Source organism: Carassius gibelio, chromosome B22 (genome assembly GCF_023724105.1).
Source record: "Carassius gibelio isolate Cgi1373 ecotype wild population from Czech Republic chromosome B22, carGib1.2-hapl.c, whole genome shotgun sequence".
NCBI classification, from domain to species: domain Eukaryota; kingdom Metazoa; phylum Chordata; class Actinopteri; order Cypriniformes; family Cyprinidae; genus Carassius; species Carassius gibelio.
This window is the reverse complement of record NC_068417.1, coordinates 47906408-47921901: the sequence shown is the minus strand read 5'-3', so window position 1 is coordinate 47921901 and position 15494 is coordinate 47906408. Positions and strand designations below refer to the sequence as shown.

Below are 15494 nucleotides of genomic sequence, written 5' to 3'. Positions count from 1 at the left end.
TGGGAGTAAAGTAAATGAAGAAAAAACTGTATATATGAGATTTGGTAAAGCAATGGTTTTAAAGGATTGTTTTAATTTTAAGGAAGTGGATGAAATTAGGATTTTAGGGATTTTAATGGGTAAAAATGAGAGGAAAGTATGTGATGAAATGTGGGAGGAACTAGTAACAGGGATAGAGAGAAGGTTAAATTTTTGGAAATTAAGAACATTAAACTTGAAAGGGAAGGTTTTAGTATTGAATGTTTTAATGGTGTCTAAGTTATGGAATGTTTTATATGTATCAGATATGCCATTGTGGACAGAAAAGAGGTTGAAGAAATGTTTTCTTGACTTTTTATGGGAGGGGAAACCAGCAAGAATAGCTTTTAACACAATATTAGGGGCAGTAGAGAAGGGGGGTTTAGGTTTAATAGATGTGGAACAGAGAAAAAATAGTTTGAGAGTGAAAGTAGTGAAGAAATACCTAGATGAGGGCAAACCAGAGTGGAAAAAGACGATGAAATATTTTTTAAACAAATGCGGGGATTTTAACATGGGGGATGGAATTTTATGGATGAAAACGAAGAATTGGATGACAGAAAATTTACCAGAGTTTTATAGAGAAATTTTAAGTGCTTGGGGAAGATTTTTAGTTAAAGTTGAGTATGATCCACATGGGAGAGAAAACATTTTAAATCAACCTCTTTTCTTAAACCAAAAGATTTTAAAGCAAGACAAAGGGATTTTTTTGAAGAAATGGATGGAAGTGGGGATAACAAGAGTGAGAGACATTTTGTATGAATTTAAAGAAGGGTTTTTACCGACACAATTTATTGTAGATGCAATGGAGGAGGCAAAAGAGGATTACAGTGAACAAGACATAAAAAATAAATATGAAATAATTAAAAGCGCAATACCGAAAGAATGGATTAAAAGAATAGAATGTATGGAAGGAGAGCCAAAAGAGAAATGTATTTATGTGAAATTAGAGGAAAAACTGTATGATTTTAAGGAATGTACTCTGAAAATTATTTATTGTTCTTTTAGAGATGGTGTTTTTAAAGAGCCTATTGCAAATGTATACTGGGTGCAAAAATTCAAAGATTTTAAAAAAGAGTGTATTTGGAGAAACATGACGGGGAAGTGTGTGGAAACTAAATTGGGATGTTTGGAGTATTTTATAAGGCATAAAGTGGTTTTTACTGAGGCAATTTTAAATAAAATAGGAATGGAAGAAAACGCTCTGTGTAAAGTGTGCCAGGAAAAGGAAGAGGGGATTTTACATTTGTTTTTATATTGTAGAGAACTGGAGGAATTTTTAAGAAAATGTAAATGTTTAATTAAAGATGTGACTGAGGAGTGGGATGAAAATGTAATTGAATGGAACAGATTGGTGATGTTTGGTTGGGAAAAAAAGTGTCAAAACAAAAGTTTTATTAATTTGTTTGTAATGCTAATGAAAAGTGCAATATGGGAGAGAAGAACTGTGGCTAAAAAAGAAAAAACTGTGTTGGATGTTTGGACTGTGTTTAAAAGGAAAACTGAATTATATATTGAGAGATTGTATGTGTACTTTAAAGGTGGAAATATGTTGGATTCTTTTTATGATGTTTTTACCCCAAAAGTTTATTGTGTTTTAAATGATTTAATGTGGAAGCTGCCAGGAAGTGAAGGAGATTTTTAAATTATCTATGTAAAGGAAAGATGTGCAATGTAGAGATGTGTGAAGACAATGTTCTGTATTTTCTATTGATTGTGTTTAATCTATTGTATTTTATTGATTGAAATTTATTAATTAAAAAAAAAAAAAGAAAAAAAAAAAAAAAAAAAAAGGCTATGCCCGATCTCGTCTGATCTCGGAAGCTAAGCAGGTTTGGGCCTGGTTAGTACTTGGATGGGAGACCGCCTGGGAATACCAGGTGCTGTAAGCTTTTTGGACATTTTTCACTTAGTTTATAATAATTTTGCCAAAAAATAGAGTCAATGCCCGATCTCTGAATCTTAGCAGGTTTAGGTCTGGTTAGTACTTTGATGAGAGACTGCCTAGGAATACCAGGTGCTTTAAGCTTTTGGGTTTTCTTTCCTACTTATATAATGTACTGGCGATAAGATTGGCTGGTCTTTAAATAGCCCTCTCTTTGCAGCAGACTTCGCTTACGGCCATACCAACCTGGCTATGCCCGATCTCGTCTGATCTCGGAAGCTAAGCAGGTTTGGGCCTGGTTAGTACTTGGATGGGAGACCGCCTGGGAATACCAGGTGCTGTAAGCTTTTTGGAAATTTTTCACTTAGTATATAATAATTTTGCCAAAAAATAGAGTCAATGCCCCATCTCTGAATCTTAGCAGGTTTGGGCCTGGTTAGTACATGGATGGGAGACTGCCTGTTAATACCAGGTGCTGTAAGCTTTTTGGACATTTTTCACTTAGTATATAATAATTTTGCCAAAAAATAGAGTCAATGCCCGATCTCTGAATATTTGCAGCTTTGGGCCTGGTTAGTACATGGATGGGAGACTGCCTGGGAATACCAGGTGCTGTACATTTTTCACTTAGTATTTAATAATTTTGCCAAAAAATAGAGTCAATGCCCGATCTCTGAATATTTGCAGCTTTGGGCCTGGTTAGTACATGGATGGGAGACAGCCTGGGAATACCAGGTGCTTTAATCTTTTTGGAAAATTTCACGAATTATATAATAATCTTTCATTAAAAAAAAAAAAAAAAAAAAAAAAAGAGTCAATGCCCGATCTCTGAATCTTAGCAGGTTTAGGTCTGGTTAGTACTTTGATGAGAGACTGTCTAGGAATACCAGGTGCTTTAAGCTTTTGGGCTTTCTTTCCTACTTATATAATGTACTGGCGATAAGATTGGCTGCTCTTTAAATAGCCCTCTCTTTGCAGCAGACTTCGCTTACGGCCATACCAACCTGAGGGCGCTAGAGAGCTACAGGAAGTGTTGGCTGCAGTTGGGAGAGGAAGGCTCTCCTCCATTTTGTGTTTTTCTACTTGTGGTTGTTTTGTTTGTTTTGTGAATCTGTGATTGTTTTTTGGCATTTTTTCTTTTTTGAAAACCACCTAACAGCAGCATATCGCTGTCTGGAGGGTGGTTGATCTTTTTTTTTCTCCAAAATGGACGGATTATATGGTAACAACTCGGAACTGGCTGGAGAGACTCGAATGGCAAATGACAATGGACTGGCAGGAGGAACACGCATGGCAAGCGACACTGGACTGGCTGGAGGAACACGCATGGCAATCGACACTGGACTGGCTGGAGGGACAAGCATGGCAAACGACACGGGACTGGCTGGAGGAACACGCATGGTAAACAACACTGGACTGGCTGGAGGAACAAGCATGGCAAACGACACTGGACTAGCAGGAGGAACACGCACGGCAAATGACACTGGACTGGAGAAGCAACAAAGAGCTGGAAATGGAAAAGATCAAGAAGCAAGGAAAAAATTTGGTGAAAGAAAATATTTAAAGGAGGCAACAGTGATCGTGAGTACAGAGAATGTGAGTGGTGTGAGAGGAGAGGATATAATTAAAGCAATCTCAGAAAAAATTGGAAGTGGAAAGGTGTTGGCTGTAAGACCCAGACAAGGCAAAGAATATGAACTGACACTGGAACAGGAAGAAATGTGTGACATTTTAATTAATGGATTGACAATAAAGGGAGTGGACTGTGAAGTAAAAAAACTGCAAAATAAAGATTACGTTGTTTCCTTCATGCACCTGCCTGTCTACCTGGAGGATAAGGAAATTTTGGAAAAATTGGAAGGATGGGGGGTATCCCCCATATCTAAAATCAAAAGGAGATGCTATCCGGGCACTGACATTGAAGACGGTACAAGGTTTGTTAAGGTGAGGTTCCCCAAAGAAGTGGCATCACTCCCTTATAGCACAAAGATTGAAACAGCCGAGGGCCCGCAGTACTTTAGGGTGATGCACAGCCACCAGGTGAAGACTTGTAGGCTGTGCATGAGCCCGGAACATTTACTGAAGGAGTGCCCAGAATTCAAGTGCTATAAATGCTCGGAAAGGGGACATTTCGCACGAGACTGCAATGCTGTCAGGTGCCCGGATTGCCAAAAAATGTTAAATAAATGTGAATGCTGGATGGAGGGAGTGGTAGGTGGAAGGGAAGAACAGGTGGACAGACAGGTGCATGAAGGAAACCACGATGAAGAAGGACATTGTGAAGAAAGACAAGAAGAGGATGAATTACAACCAAAGGAATCAGAGGAAGGAACAAACTACAGACAGGAAGGAGAAGGAGAAGGAGAAGGAGAAAAAGAAAAAGAAAATGATGAACAGATAAGAGAAGAGGACACACAATTGACCCAGATGGACATATCTTCAATTCATGGACAAAAAGGAAAAGAACAAGACAAAGAAACTGACAACGAAGGAGAAATAATTATGGAGGAGGATGAGAAGGAAAAGGTGGAGAGGGGACAAATTAGAAGAAGATCACTACAGGTAAAGCCAAATATAGGAACTGCAAGGAAAAAAGTTAAATGTTTTAACAGTTTTGAAGTGTTAAAGGAAATGGTGGAGGAAGACTGAGAATGATGGGTTTTAGATATTTAATTTTTTTCTTTTTAATGGTTTTAAGTGTTGTGACTTTCAATGCAAGAGGACTCTTGAACTTAAAGAAATTTGAATATGTAAAAGAAAAATGTAAAAGAGAAGACATTATTGTGCTACAAGAAACAAACTGGAGAGAAAATGTAATGAATGATTTTAAAAAGAGATGGGAAGGAGGGATTTTATACAATAATGGAGATGGGAGGTTTGGGAGAGGTGTGGCTTTTTTAATGAAGGATGATGTTTTTAAAGCAAGTCAAATTTTATACAAAGATACGATGGGGAAATGTATGGTTGTTCAGATAAAACATGAAGGAAGGGAATTGATTTTAGTAAATATACATGCACCAACGGTGGAGAAGGAAAAGAAAGAGTTTTTTTATGTTTTAAGAAGTATTGTAAAGAAGTATAAAGAAATAATAATGATGGGGGATTTTAATACGGTTTTTAGTAAACAAGACATGGCAGAAGGAATGGTTTTTAAAAATGACAAGGGGAGAAAAGAACTAAAAGCATTAATGGCAGAAAATAATATGATAGATGTGTGGAGAGAAAGGAATGAAAAGAAAAAGGAGTTTTCAAGAAGGCAAATAGTGGGGCAGTTTGTGTGCGAAACAAGAATTGACTTTATTTTATGTACGAGAAATGTGGAGAATTTTATAGAAAAGATTAAGTATGAAGAAACAAGTTTTAGCGATCACAAGTTTTTATTTTTTAAATTGGACTGGGATAAAGTACAAAGAGGGCCAGGAATATGGGTTTTAAATACAAAAATGTTAGAAAATGAAGACTATGTTTTAAAGGTTAAAGAAATTATAGAAAAAGAAAGGGAAAATGAAATGTATGAAGACGATAAGAGAATATGGTGGGAGAATGTAAAGTTTTTAATAAAAAAATTCTCAATTAAGTATTGCAGTTTAGTACAGAAATGCAAAAGATACAAAGAAAAAGAAATAAAGGAAAGTTTGGAAGTGGAATTGAATAAAGAAAATAAAGATATACAAAAGATAAGGGAAATGGAGGAAAAACTGAAAGAAATAGAGGAAATAGAATATGAGGGGGCGAGGTTAAGAAGCAAAGCTAAATATACTGTGGAGGGAGAAAAATGCACAAAGTTTTTTTTTGATTTAGAAAAAAAGCGAGGGAAAGCTGAAATAATAAAACAGATAAGAGGGAAAAATGGGGAAGTTGTAGAAGTTGTAGAAGGGAATGAAGAGATTTTAGAAGAAATAAAGAATTTTTATGAGGATCTTTTTAGTGCAAGGGGTGTAGAAGAAAACAAAAAAAGGGAACTGCTGAATCAGATAAAAGTAAGAATTAGTAAGGAAGATAAAATAGAATGCGATCAAAAAATTGGAGAAGAAGAGATTGAAAGAGCAATACAGCAGCTGAATAAAAATAAAAGTCCAGGAATAGATGGTTTGGGAAGTGAATTTTATATATGTTTTAAAGAGATTTTAACAAAGATTTTAAAGGAAGTTTTTAGTGAGGTTTTTGAAAAAGAAGAAGTTAATGAAAGAATGGGGATGGGTATAACAAAATTGATATATAAAAGGAAAGGAGAAAAAGTAGATTTAAAAAACTATAGGCCGATTACGATGCTTAACACAGATTTTAAGATTTTAGCGAAGGTTTTATCAAACAGGTTAAAGGAAGTAATGCCAAGTATAATTCAAACAAACCAAGCATATGGAGTAAAGGGAAGAGATATAGCGGACATAACAATGAGCATAAGAGACACAGTATGGTACATGAAAGAAAAAAATGAAGATGGTTACGTAATTAGTCTAGATTTTGAAAAAGCATTTGATCGGGTTGAACACAGGTATTTATTTGATGTTTTAAAGGAATTTGGTTTTGGGGGGAATTTTATCAAATGGATTGAGATTTTATATAAGGGCGCTTTAACGAGAATAAAATGTAATGGGTTTTTAACAGAATGTTTTAAAATCACAAGATCGATAAGACAGGGTTGTCCGCTTTCAGCGTTATTATATTCACTTGTATCGGAACCGTTAGGATTGGCTATAAAACAAAAAGAAGAAATAATTGGAATTGAAATTGAGGAAAATAAGGCTGAGGGAAAGGTTTTTCAATATGCTGATGACACAACGTTAGTAGTTAAAGGAAAGGAGAGCATCAAGGAAGTTATGAAGGTTGTAGAAGAATATTGTAAAGGATCTGGGAGTAAAGTAAATGAAGAAAAAACTGTATATATGAGATTTGGTAAAGCAATGGTTTTAAAGGATTGTTTTAATTTTAAGGAAGTGGATGAAATTAGGATTTTAGGGATTTTAATGGGTAAAAATGAGAGGAAAGTATGTGATGAAATGTGGGAGGAACTAGTAACAGGGATAGAGAGAAGGTTAAATTTTTGGAAATTAAGAACATTAAACTTGAAAGGGAAGGTTTTAGTATTGAATGTTTTAATGGTGTCTAAGTTATGGAATGTTTTATATGTATCAGATATGCCATTGTGGACAGAAAAGAGGTTGAAGAAATGTTTTCTTGACTTTTTATGGGAGGGGAAACCAGCAAGAATAGCTTTTAACACAATATTAGGGGCAGTAGAGAAGGGGGGTTTAGGTTTAATAGATGTGGAACAGAGAAAAAATAGTTTGAGAGTGAAAGTAGTGAAGAAATACCTAGATGAGGGCAAACCAGAGTGGAAAAAGACGATGAAATATTTTTTAAACAAATGCGGGGATTTTAACATGGGGGATGGAATTTTATGGATGAAAACGAAGAATTGGATGACAGAAAATTTACCAGAGTTTTATAGAGAAATTTTAAGTGCTTGGGGAAAATTTTTAGTTAAAGTTGAGTATGATCCACATGGGAGAGAAAACATTTTAAATCAACCTCTTTTCTTAAACCAAAAGATTTTAAAGCAAGACAAAGGGATTTTTTTGAAGAAATGGATGGAAGTGGGGATAACAAGAGTGAGAGACATTTTGTATGAATTTAAAGAAGGGTTTTTACCGACACAATTTATTGTAGATGCAATGGAGGAGGCAAAAGAGGATTACAGTGAACAAGACATAAAAAATAAATATGAAATAATTAAAAGCGCAATACCGAAAGAATGGATTAAAAGAATAGAATGTATGGAAGGAGAGCCAAAAGAGAAATGTATTTATGTGAAATTAGAGGAAAAACTGTATGATTTTAAGGAATGTACTCTGAAAATTATTTATTGTTCTTTTAGAGATGGTGTTTTTAAAGAGCCTATTGCAAATGTATACTGGGTGCAAAAATTCAAAGATTTTAAAAAAGAGTGTATTTGGAGAAACATGACGGGGAAGTGTGTGGAAACTAAATTGGGATGTTTGGAGTATTTTATAAGGCATAAAGTGGTTTTTACTGAGGCAATTTTAAATAAAATAGGAATGGAAGAAAACGCTCTGTGTAAAGTGTGCCAGGAAAAGGAAGAGGGGATTTTACATTTGTTTTTATATTGTAGAGAACTGGAGGAATTTTTAAGAAAATGTAAATGTTTAATTAAAGATGTGACTGAGGAGTGGGATGAAAATGTAATTGAATGGAACAGATTGGTGATGTTTGGTTGGGAAAAAAAGTGTCAAAACAAAAGTTTTATTAATTTGTTTGTAATGCTAATGAAAAGTGCAATATGGGAGAGAAGAACTGTGGCTAAAAAAGAAAAAACTGTGTTGGATGTTTGGACTGTGTTTAAAAGGAAAACTGAATTATATATTGAGAGATTGTATGTGTACTTTAAAGGTGGAAATATGTTGGATTCTTTTTATGATGTTTTTACCCCAAAAGTTTATTGTGTTTTAAATGATTTAATGTGGAAGCTGCCAGGAAGTGAAGGAGATTTTTAAATTATCTATGTAAAGGAAAGATGTGCAATGTAGAGATGTGTGAAGACAATGTTCTGTATTTTCTATTGATTGTGTTTAATCTATTGTATTTTATTGATTGAAATTTATTAATTAAAAAAAAAAAAAGAAAAAAAAAAAAAAAAAAAAAAAAAAAAAAGGCTATGCCCGATCTCGTCTGATCTCGGAAGCTAAGCAGGTTTGGGCCTGGTTAGTACTTGGATGGGAGACCGCCTGGGAATACCAGGTGCTGTAAGCTTTTTGGACATTTTTCACTTAGTTTATAATAATTTTGCCAAAAAATAGAGTCAATGCCCGATCTCTGAATCTTAGCAGGTTTAGGTCTGGTTAGTACTTTGATGAGAGACTGCCTAGGAATACCAGGTGCTTTAAGCTTTTGGGTTTTCTTTCCTACTTATATAATGTACTGGCGATAAGATTGGCTGGTCTTTAAATAGCCCTCTCTTTGCAGCAGACTTCGCTTACGGCCATACCAACCTGGCTATGCCCGATCTCGTCTGATCTCGGAAGCTAAGCAGGTTTGGGCCTGGTTAGTACTTGGATGGGAGACCGCCTGGGAATACCAGGTGCTGTAAGCTTTTTGGAAATTTTTCACTTAGTATATAATAATTTTGCCAAAAAATAGAGTCAATGCCCCATCTCTGAATCTTAGCAGGTTTGGGCCTGGTTAGTACATGGATGGGAGACTGCCTGTTAATACCAGGTGCTGTAAGCTTTTTGGACATTTTTCACTTAGTATATAATAATTTTGCCAAAAAATAGAGTCAATGCCCGATCTCTGAATATTTGCAGCTTTGGGCCTGGTTAGTACATGGATGGGAGACTGCCTGGGAATACCAGGTGCTGTACATTTTTCACTTAGTATTTAATAATTTTGCCAAAAAATAGAGTCAATGCCCGATCTCTGAATATTTGCAGCTTTGGGCCTGGTTAGTACATGGATGGGAGACAGCCTGGGAATACCAGGTGCTTTAATCTTTTTGGAAAATTTCACGAATTATATAATAATCTTTCATTAAAAAAAAAAAAAAAAAAAAAAAAGAGTCAATGCCCGATCTCTGAATCTTAGCAGGTTTAGGTCTGGTTAGTACTTTGATGAGAGACTGTCTAGGAATACCAGGTGCTTTAAGCTTTTGGGCTTTCTTTCCTACTTATATAATGTACTGGCGATAAGATTGGCTGCTCTTTAAATAGCCCTCTCTTTGCAGCAGACTTCGCTTACGGCCATACCAACCTGGCTATGCCCGATCTCGTCTGATCTCGGAAGCTAAGCAGGTTTGGGCCTGGTTAGTACTTGGATGGGAGACCGCCTGGGAATACCAGGTGCTGTAAGCTTTTTGGACATTTTTCACTTAGTTTATAATAATTTTGCCAAAAAATAGAGTCAATGCCCGATCTCTGAATATTTGCAGGTTTGGGCCTGGTTAGTACATGGATGGGAGACTGCCTGGGAATACCAGGTGCTTTAATCTTTTTGGAAAATTTCACGAATTATATAATAATCTTTCATTAAAAAAAAAAAAAAAAAAAAAAAAAAGAGTCAATGCCCGATCTCTGAATCTTAGCAGGTTTAGGTCTGGTTAGTACTTTGATGAGAGACTGCCTAGGAATACCAGGTGCTTTAAGCTTTTGGGCTTTCTTTCCTACTTATATAATGTACTGGCGATAAGATTGGCTGCTCTTTAAATAGCCCTCTCTTTGCAGCAGTCTTCGCTTACGGCCATACCAACCTGGCTATGCCCGATCTCGTCTGATCTCGGAAGCTAAGCAGGTTTGGGCCTGGTTAGTACTTGGATGGGAGACCGCCTGGGAATACCAGGTGCTGTAAGCTTTTTGGACATTTTTCACTTAGTTTATAATAATTTTGCCAAAAAATAGAGTCAATGCCCGATCTCTGAATCTTAGCAGGTTTAGGTCTGGTTAGTACTTTGATGAGAGACTGCCTAGGAATACCAGGTGCTTTAAGCTTTTGGGTTTTCTTTCCTACTTATATAATGTACTGGCGATAAGATTGGCTGGTCTTTAAATAGCCCTCTCTTTGCAGCAGACTTCGCTTACGGCCATACCAACCTGGCAACGCTAGAGTGCTAGCAGGAAGTGAGGTGGCAGTAGTGGGTGAGAGTAGGCTCACCATTGTTGTTTGTAAACCCATTTTTTGTTTAAAGTTAGCTTTTTTCTGTTTTTCTGTTTTGTTTTGTTTTTAAGTTCAAACACTTCCCAGCAGCCTAGGCTGTCTGGGGAGGATTTTTATTTTTGGAGGTTTTGTTTTGTTATTTTTTCAAAATTGGACTGATTACATGGAAATGAACAAGGAAATGGCAGGAGAAAGACGCAGGGACTTTGACAAGGAAAACACTACAGGACAACGGCTTGGATACAACGAGGCAAAGAAAATGATTATTTATTCAAAGGAAGCAACTGTAATTGTGGATCTGGCAGAGGTGAGAGATGGATCGGTGCAGGATATTATCAAAGAAGTGAATGAAAAAATTGGAGGAGGAAAGATTTTGGCGATAAGACCAAGACAAGGCAAAGAATTCGAGATCACGTTATCAAATGAGGAGGAGTGTGAAAAGCTAGAGGATGGACTAAGAATCAAGCAACAATTTTGTGAGATTAGAAAGCTACAAGTAAGAGAATATGTTGTTTCTTTTATGCATTTGCCTGCATATGTTGATGACCAGGATATATTAGATAAATTGGAGGCATGGGGTGTAACTCCCTCATCCAACATTAAGAGAAGAACATATCCGGGTACTGAAATAGCAGATGGTACGAGATATGTAAAGGTCAGGTTCCCAAAGGAAGTTGTATCTCTACCATATAGCAGCAAGTTTGAGACTGCTGAGGGCACACAGTACTTTCGGATTATACACGATCGGCAGGTGAAAACCTGTAGATTGTGTATGGATCCAGGACATGTATTTAAAGATTGCCCGGACTTTATTTGTTACCAGTGCAAAGAGCAGGGGCACTTGGCAAGAAGCTGCAATGCAGTGAAGTGCCCGGAATGTAGGAAAGTGTTGGTGAGGTGCGAATGTTGGATGGGGGAGGGAGAAAATAGTAGTGAACAAGAAACAGATATGGTTGTTAATGTGGGTGGGCAAAAGCAGAGGGAAACCGAGATGGACAATGTTTTAAACAAGGAGATGGAAGATTGTGGACTAAGAGAGGAAAATGAAGAGGAAGAACATCAAGCAGACACAGGAGGAGAGGAAAAAGAAAATGATGGAGAAAAAACAATATCACAAGGGACGGTGCAAAGGACCATGGAAATAAGCAAAGAACAGGAGGAACAAAAAAACAATGAGGAAGGTTATCAGGAGGGGAGAATGGAGAGAAAAGGAGAAGAGAAACACTGTGGACTGAGAGAGGACAATGGAGAGAAAGAACATCAGGGGGACACAGGAGAAAAGAAGAAAGAACTAGATGGAGAAATAACAACATCTCAATGGACTGTGCAAAAGACTATGGATATGAGCGAGGAACATGGGGAACAACAAAACGACGAGGAAGGTTATCAGGAGAGGAGAATGGAGAGAAAAGGAGAAGAGAAACGTAGGAAAGAACGAGAAGGAATACAAAGAAGAAGAACTTTAAAGGTAACACCCAATATAGACATTGCAAAAAAAAGATTTTTAAGGCAAGGAATATTAAAAGACAAGGAGGGTTGTGAGAACAGATTTGATGTACTGAGAGATATGGAGCATGACTGAAAAAAAAAAATGAAATGTTTTAATTATTTATTTTATATTGTTTTTATGTTTTTAAGAGTTGTTTCATTTAATGCACGAGGTTTAATGGATGTGGAGAAATTTGAAAATATGAGGGAATTATGTAGAGGGGTGGATGTATTTGTATTACAAGAAACTAATTGGAAAAATTATTGTGTTAAAAGGTTTGAAAATTTATGGGATGGGAATATACATTGTAATAATGGTACAGAGAAAACTGGGAAAGGGGTTGCTATTTTAATAAGAAGAGAGGTGTGTGAAAAAGAAAGTGTGGTGTTTAATGATGGAGCAGGGAAATGTTTAGCTGTTGAAATAGAAAAAGGAAATGAGAGATGTATAATATGTAACATACATGCTCCAAATCAAGAAAAGCAAAAGGTGGAATTTTTTAAAACAATATCTGCAAATGTAAGAATTAATGAAAGGGTGATTTTAATGGGGGATTTTAATACTGTTTTTACAGAATTAGACTTAGCAAGTAATATGGTTTTTAAGACTGATAAGGGAAGGGAGGAGTTGAAAAAACTGATGGGGGATTTTAAATTGATTGATGTGTGGAGAGAAAGAAATAGAACGAGTAGGCAATTTTCAAGAAGACAATTTGTTTTAAAAGAACTGAAACAAAGTAGGATTGATTATATTTTATGTACAGAGGAAATGCAAGGGAATATTACTAATGTTTATTATAAACGAGTTGGTCTTAGTGATCATTCTCTCTTATTTTTAACATTAGATTCTTCAAGTGTGAAAAGGGGAGGGGGAGTGTGGGTTTTAAATGCAAAGATTTTAAAGAGTAATGCATATCAGGAAAGTATTAAAGGGATTGTGGAAGAAAGCAAAATTAATAGAATGTATAGGGAAGAGAAAAGAGTATGGTGGGATAGTGTTAAGTGGGAAATAAAGACATTTTCAATAGAATACAGCAAAAATGTCAGAAAATTAGAAAGACAGAAGGAAACCGAATTAACCAAACTCCTGAATAATGAGTTAAGAAAAGTGTCAGAATGCAATGGAAAAGAGGAAATTGAAAAAATAATAATGTTACAAGATAAATTAAAGATATTAGAAGAGGAAAAATGTAAGGGTGCAATTATAAGAAGTAAAGCAAAATATGCAGTAGAGGGAGAAAGATGCACAAAATTTTTCTTTAATTTAGAACAAAATAGGCAGAAGGCTGATCTATTGAAAGAAGTCTTAAATAAAAAAGGGGAAATAGAAACAGAAACTAAAGAAATTTTGAAAACAGTAAAGCAATATTACATGGACATGTTTAAGGGACAAGGTATAGGTAAAAATGATGAGGAGTTTTTGATTAAACAAATTAAATCTAAGTTAACAGGTGAGGACATGATTTTGTGTGATAAAGAAATTAAGGAAGAAGAAATAGATATTGCAATTCAACAGTTAAAACCTGGAAAGAGCCCTGGTGTGGATGGTTTGACTAATGAATTTTATAAAACTTTTAGAGAAATGTTAGTCCCAATTTTAAAAGAAGTTTTTGAAGAAATTTTCAAGAAGGGGGTGTTGAGTGAAAAAATGAAGATAGGCATGGTAAAAATGATTTACAAAAAAAGCGGAAATCCAAAAGATCTTAAAAATTTTAGACCTATATCCATGTTGAATACAGATTTTAAAATATTAGCAAAAGTATTAGCAAACAGATTAAAAAAGGTTTTACCAAAAATAATAAAAACAACACAGGCATACGGGGTGCAAGGAAGAGATATAGTAGATGTGGTTAAAAGTATAAGAGACACAATTTATTATATGAAGGAGAAGGGAAAGGGGGGATTTTTAATAAGTCTGGATTTAGAAAAGGCATTTGACAGGGTAGAGCATGAGTTTTTATTTGATGTTCTTAAGGCTTTTGGTTTTGGAGAAAATTTTAGAAAATGGATTTGGATTTTTTACTCAGATGTGTTAACATGCATAAAATGCAATGGTTTTTTAACGGATTGTTTTCAACCAACAAGGTCGATCAGGCAAGGATGCCCACTGTCTGCCTTACTTTACTCTCTGGTAGCCGAGCCACTTGGTTTGGCTATTAAGGCAGACAGAGAAATCAAAGGAATACAAATAAAGAACCATTTCCAAAGAGAAGCAGTATATCAGTATGCAGATGATACAACCTTGTTGGTAGAAGACATCCAAAGTATTGATAGGGCAATGGGGATTTTAGAAAGATATTGTAAAGGGTCGGGAGCCAAAGTAAATGTGGGGAAAAGTGTGTGTATGAGGATTGGCAGAGTAGAGGAAATACCGCAGCATATACAATTCAAGGAGGAAATGCAGCACATCAAGATTTTGGGGTTGTGGGTTGGTATTGATTCTAATAAGGCAGACACTTTGAATTGGGATGGTGTTTTAAATGGAATTGGAAAAAGACTGAGATTTTGGCAAATTAGAGATTTAAAGCTAAGGGGGAAAGTTTTAATTATAAATTCATTGATGCTGTCGAAAGTCTGGTATGTGTTGGGAGTAACCCCATTGCCTCATCTGTACTACAAAAAAATGAAAGAATTGGTTTTAAAGTTTTTATGGGGAAATGGAAGGGCTAAGATTGCATATGATACATTACTTGGAAACATAAAGGAGGGAGGATTGGGACTTTTAGATCCATTTTTAAGAATGAGAACGCTGAGAATTAAAATAGTTCAGAAGTTTCTAGAGAGCAAAAGTGATGTAATTTGGAAAAGAGTCATGGAATATTACCTGGAAAAATGTAATATGGGATGTAATGTTTTATGGATGAAAATGAAAAGCTGGATGTTAAAAGGTCTGCCATGTTTTTATGTGGAGGTTTTGGAATCATGGGGGGAATTTTTAGAAAATGTACTGATTTTACCTAAAGGAAGGGCCCAGCTTTTAGAACAACCATTGTTTTTAAATCCGAATATCATAAGGGACGGTAAGGTCATGTATTATAAAGAATGGTGGGATTGTGGTTTGAGACAAATAAAAGATCTATTGTATGAGGTGATAGAGGGTTATGTACCTTTACAGGCAGTTGTGGATGCATTGAGAGAGGGGGGCAAAAGGGCGTGGAGAAGGAAGTTAGAAGGACAATATGAGGATTTAAAGAAAGCGATACCAAAGGACTGGATTGAAAGAATTGAAAACTATGAGAGTGGGGATGAGAATGAATTTCCAGATGTATTTTTTAAAAGGTTAAATGGGGAAAACGTTCATTTTAATTCATGCAAAGTAAGGAATGTGTATATTATTTTTAGGTCTATCGCTTTTACAAAACCAGTAGCTTTGAACTACTGGAAAGAAAGATATGATGACTTAAATGAAAATGAAATTTGGGGAAATGTGAGGTTG

General features: G+C 35.7%; 4 non-coding genes across 4 annotated transcripts; all 4 read left to right on the top strand.

The window, feature by feature from the left end:
- Positions 1-2131: 2131 nt before the first annotated feature.
- On the top strand, positions 2132-2250 carry LOC128009167 (5S ribosomal RNA). The gene has a single exon (XR_008180887.1). It is a non-coding gene; the product is annotated as a 5S ribosomal RNA (ribosomal RNA).
- A 6645-nt stretch (positions 2251-8895) lies between these two features.
- Positions 8896-9014, top strand: LOC128009166 (5S ribosomal RNA). Its single transcript, XR_008180886.1, has one exon. It is a non-coding gene; the product is annotated as a 5S ribosomal RNA (ribosomal RNA).
- Positions 9015-9652: 638 nt separating this feature from the next.
- Positions 9653-9771, top strand: LOC128009165 (5S ribosomal RNA). The gene has a single exon (XR_008180885.1). It is a non-coding gene; the product is annotated as a 5S ribosomal RNA (ribosomal RNA).
- Positions 9772-10148: 377 nt separating this feature from the next.
- On the top strand, positions 10149-10267 carry LOC128009164 (5S ribosomal RNA). The gene has a single exon (XR_008180884.1). It is a non-coding gene; the product is annotated as a 5S ribosomal RNA (ribosomal RNA).
- Positions 10268-15494: the final 5227 nt, after the last annotated feature.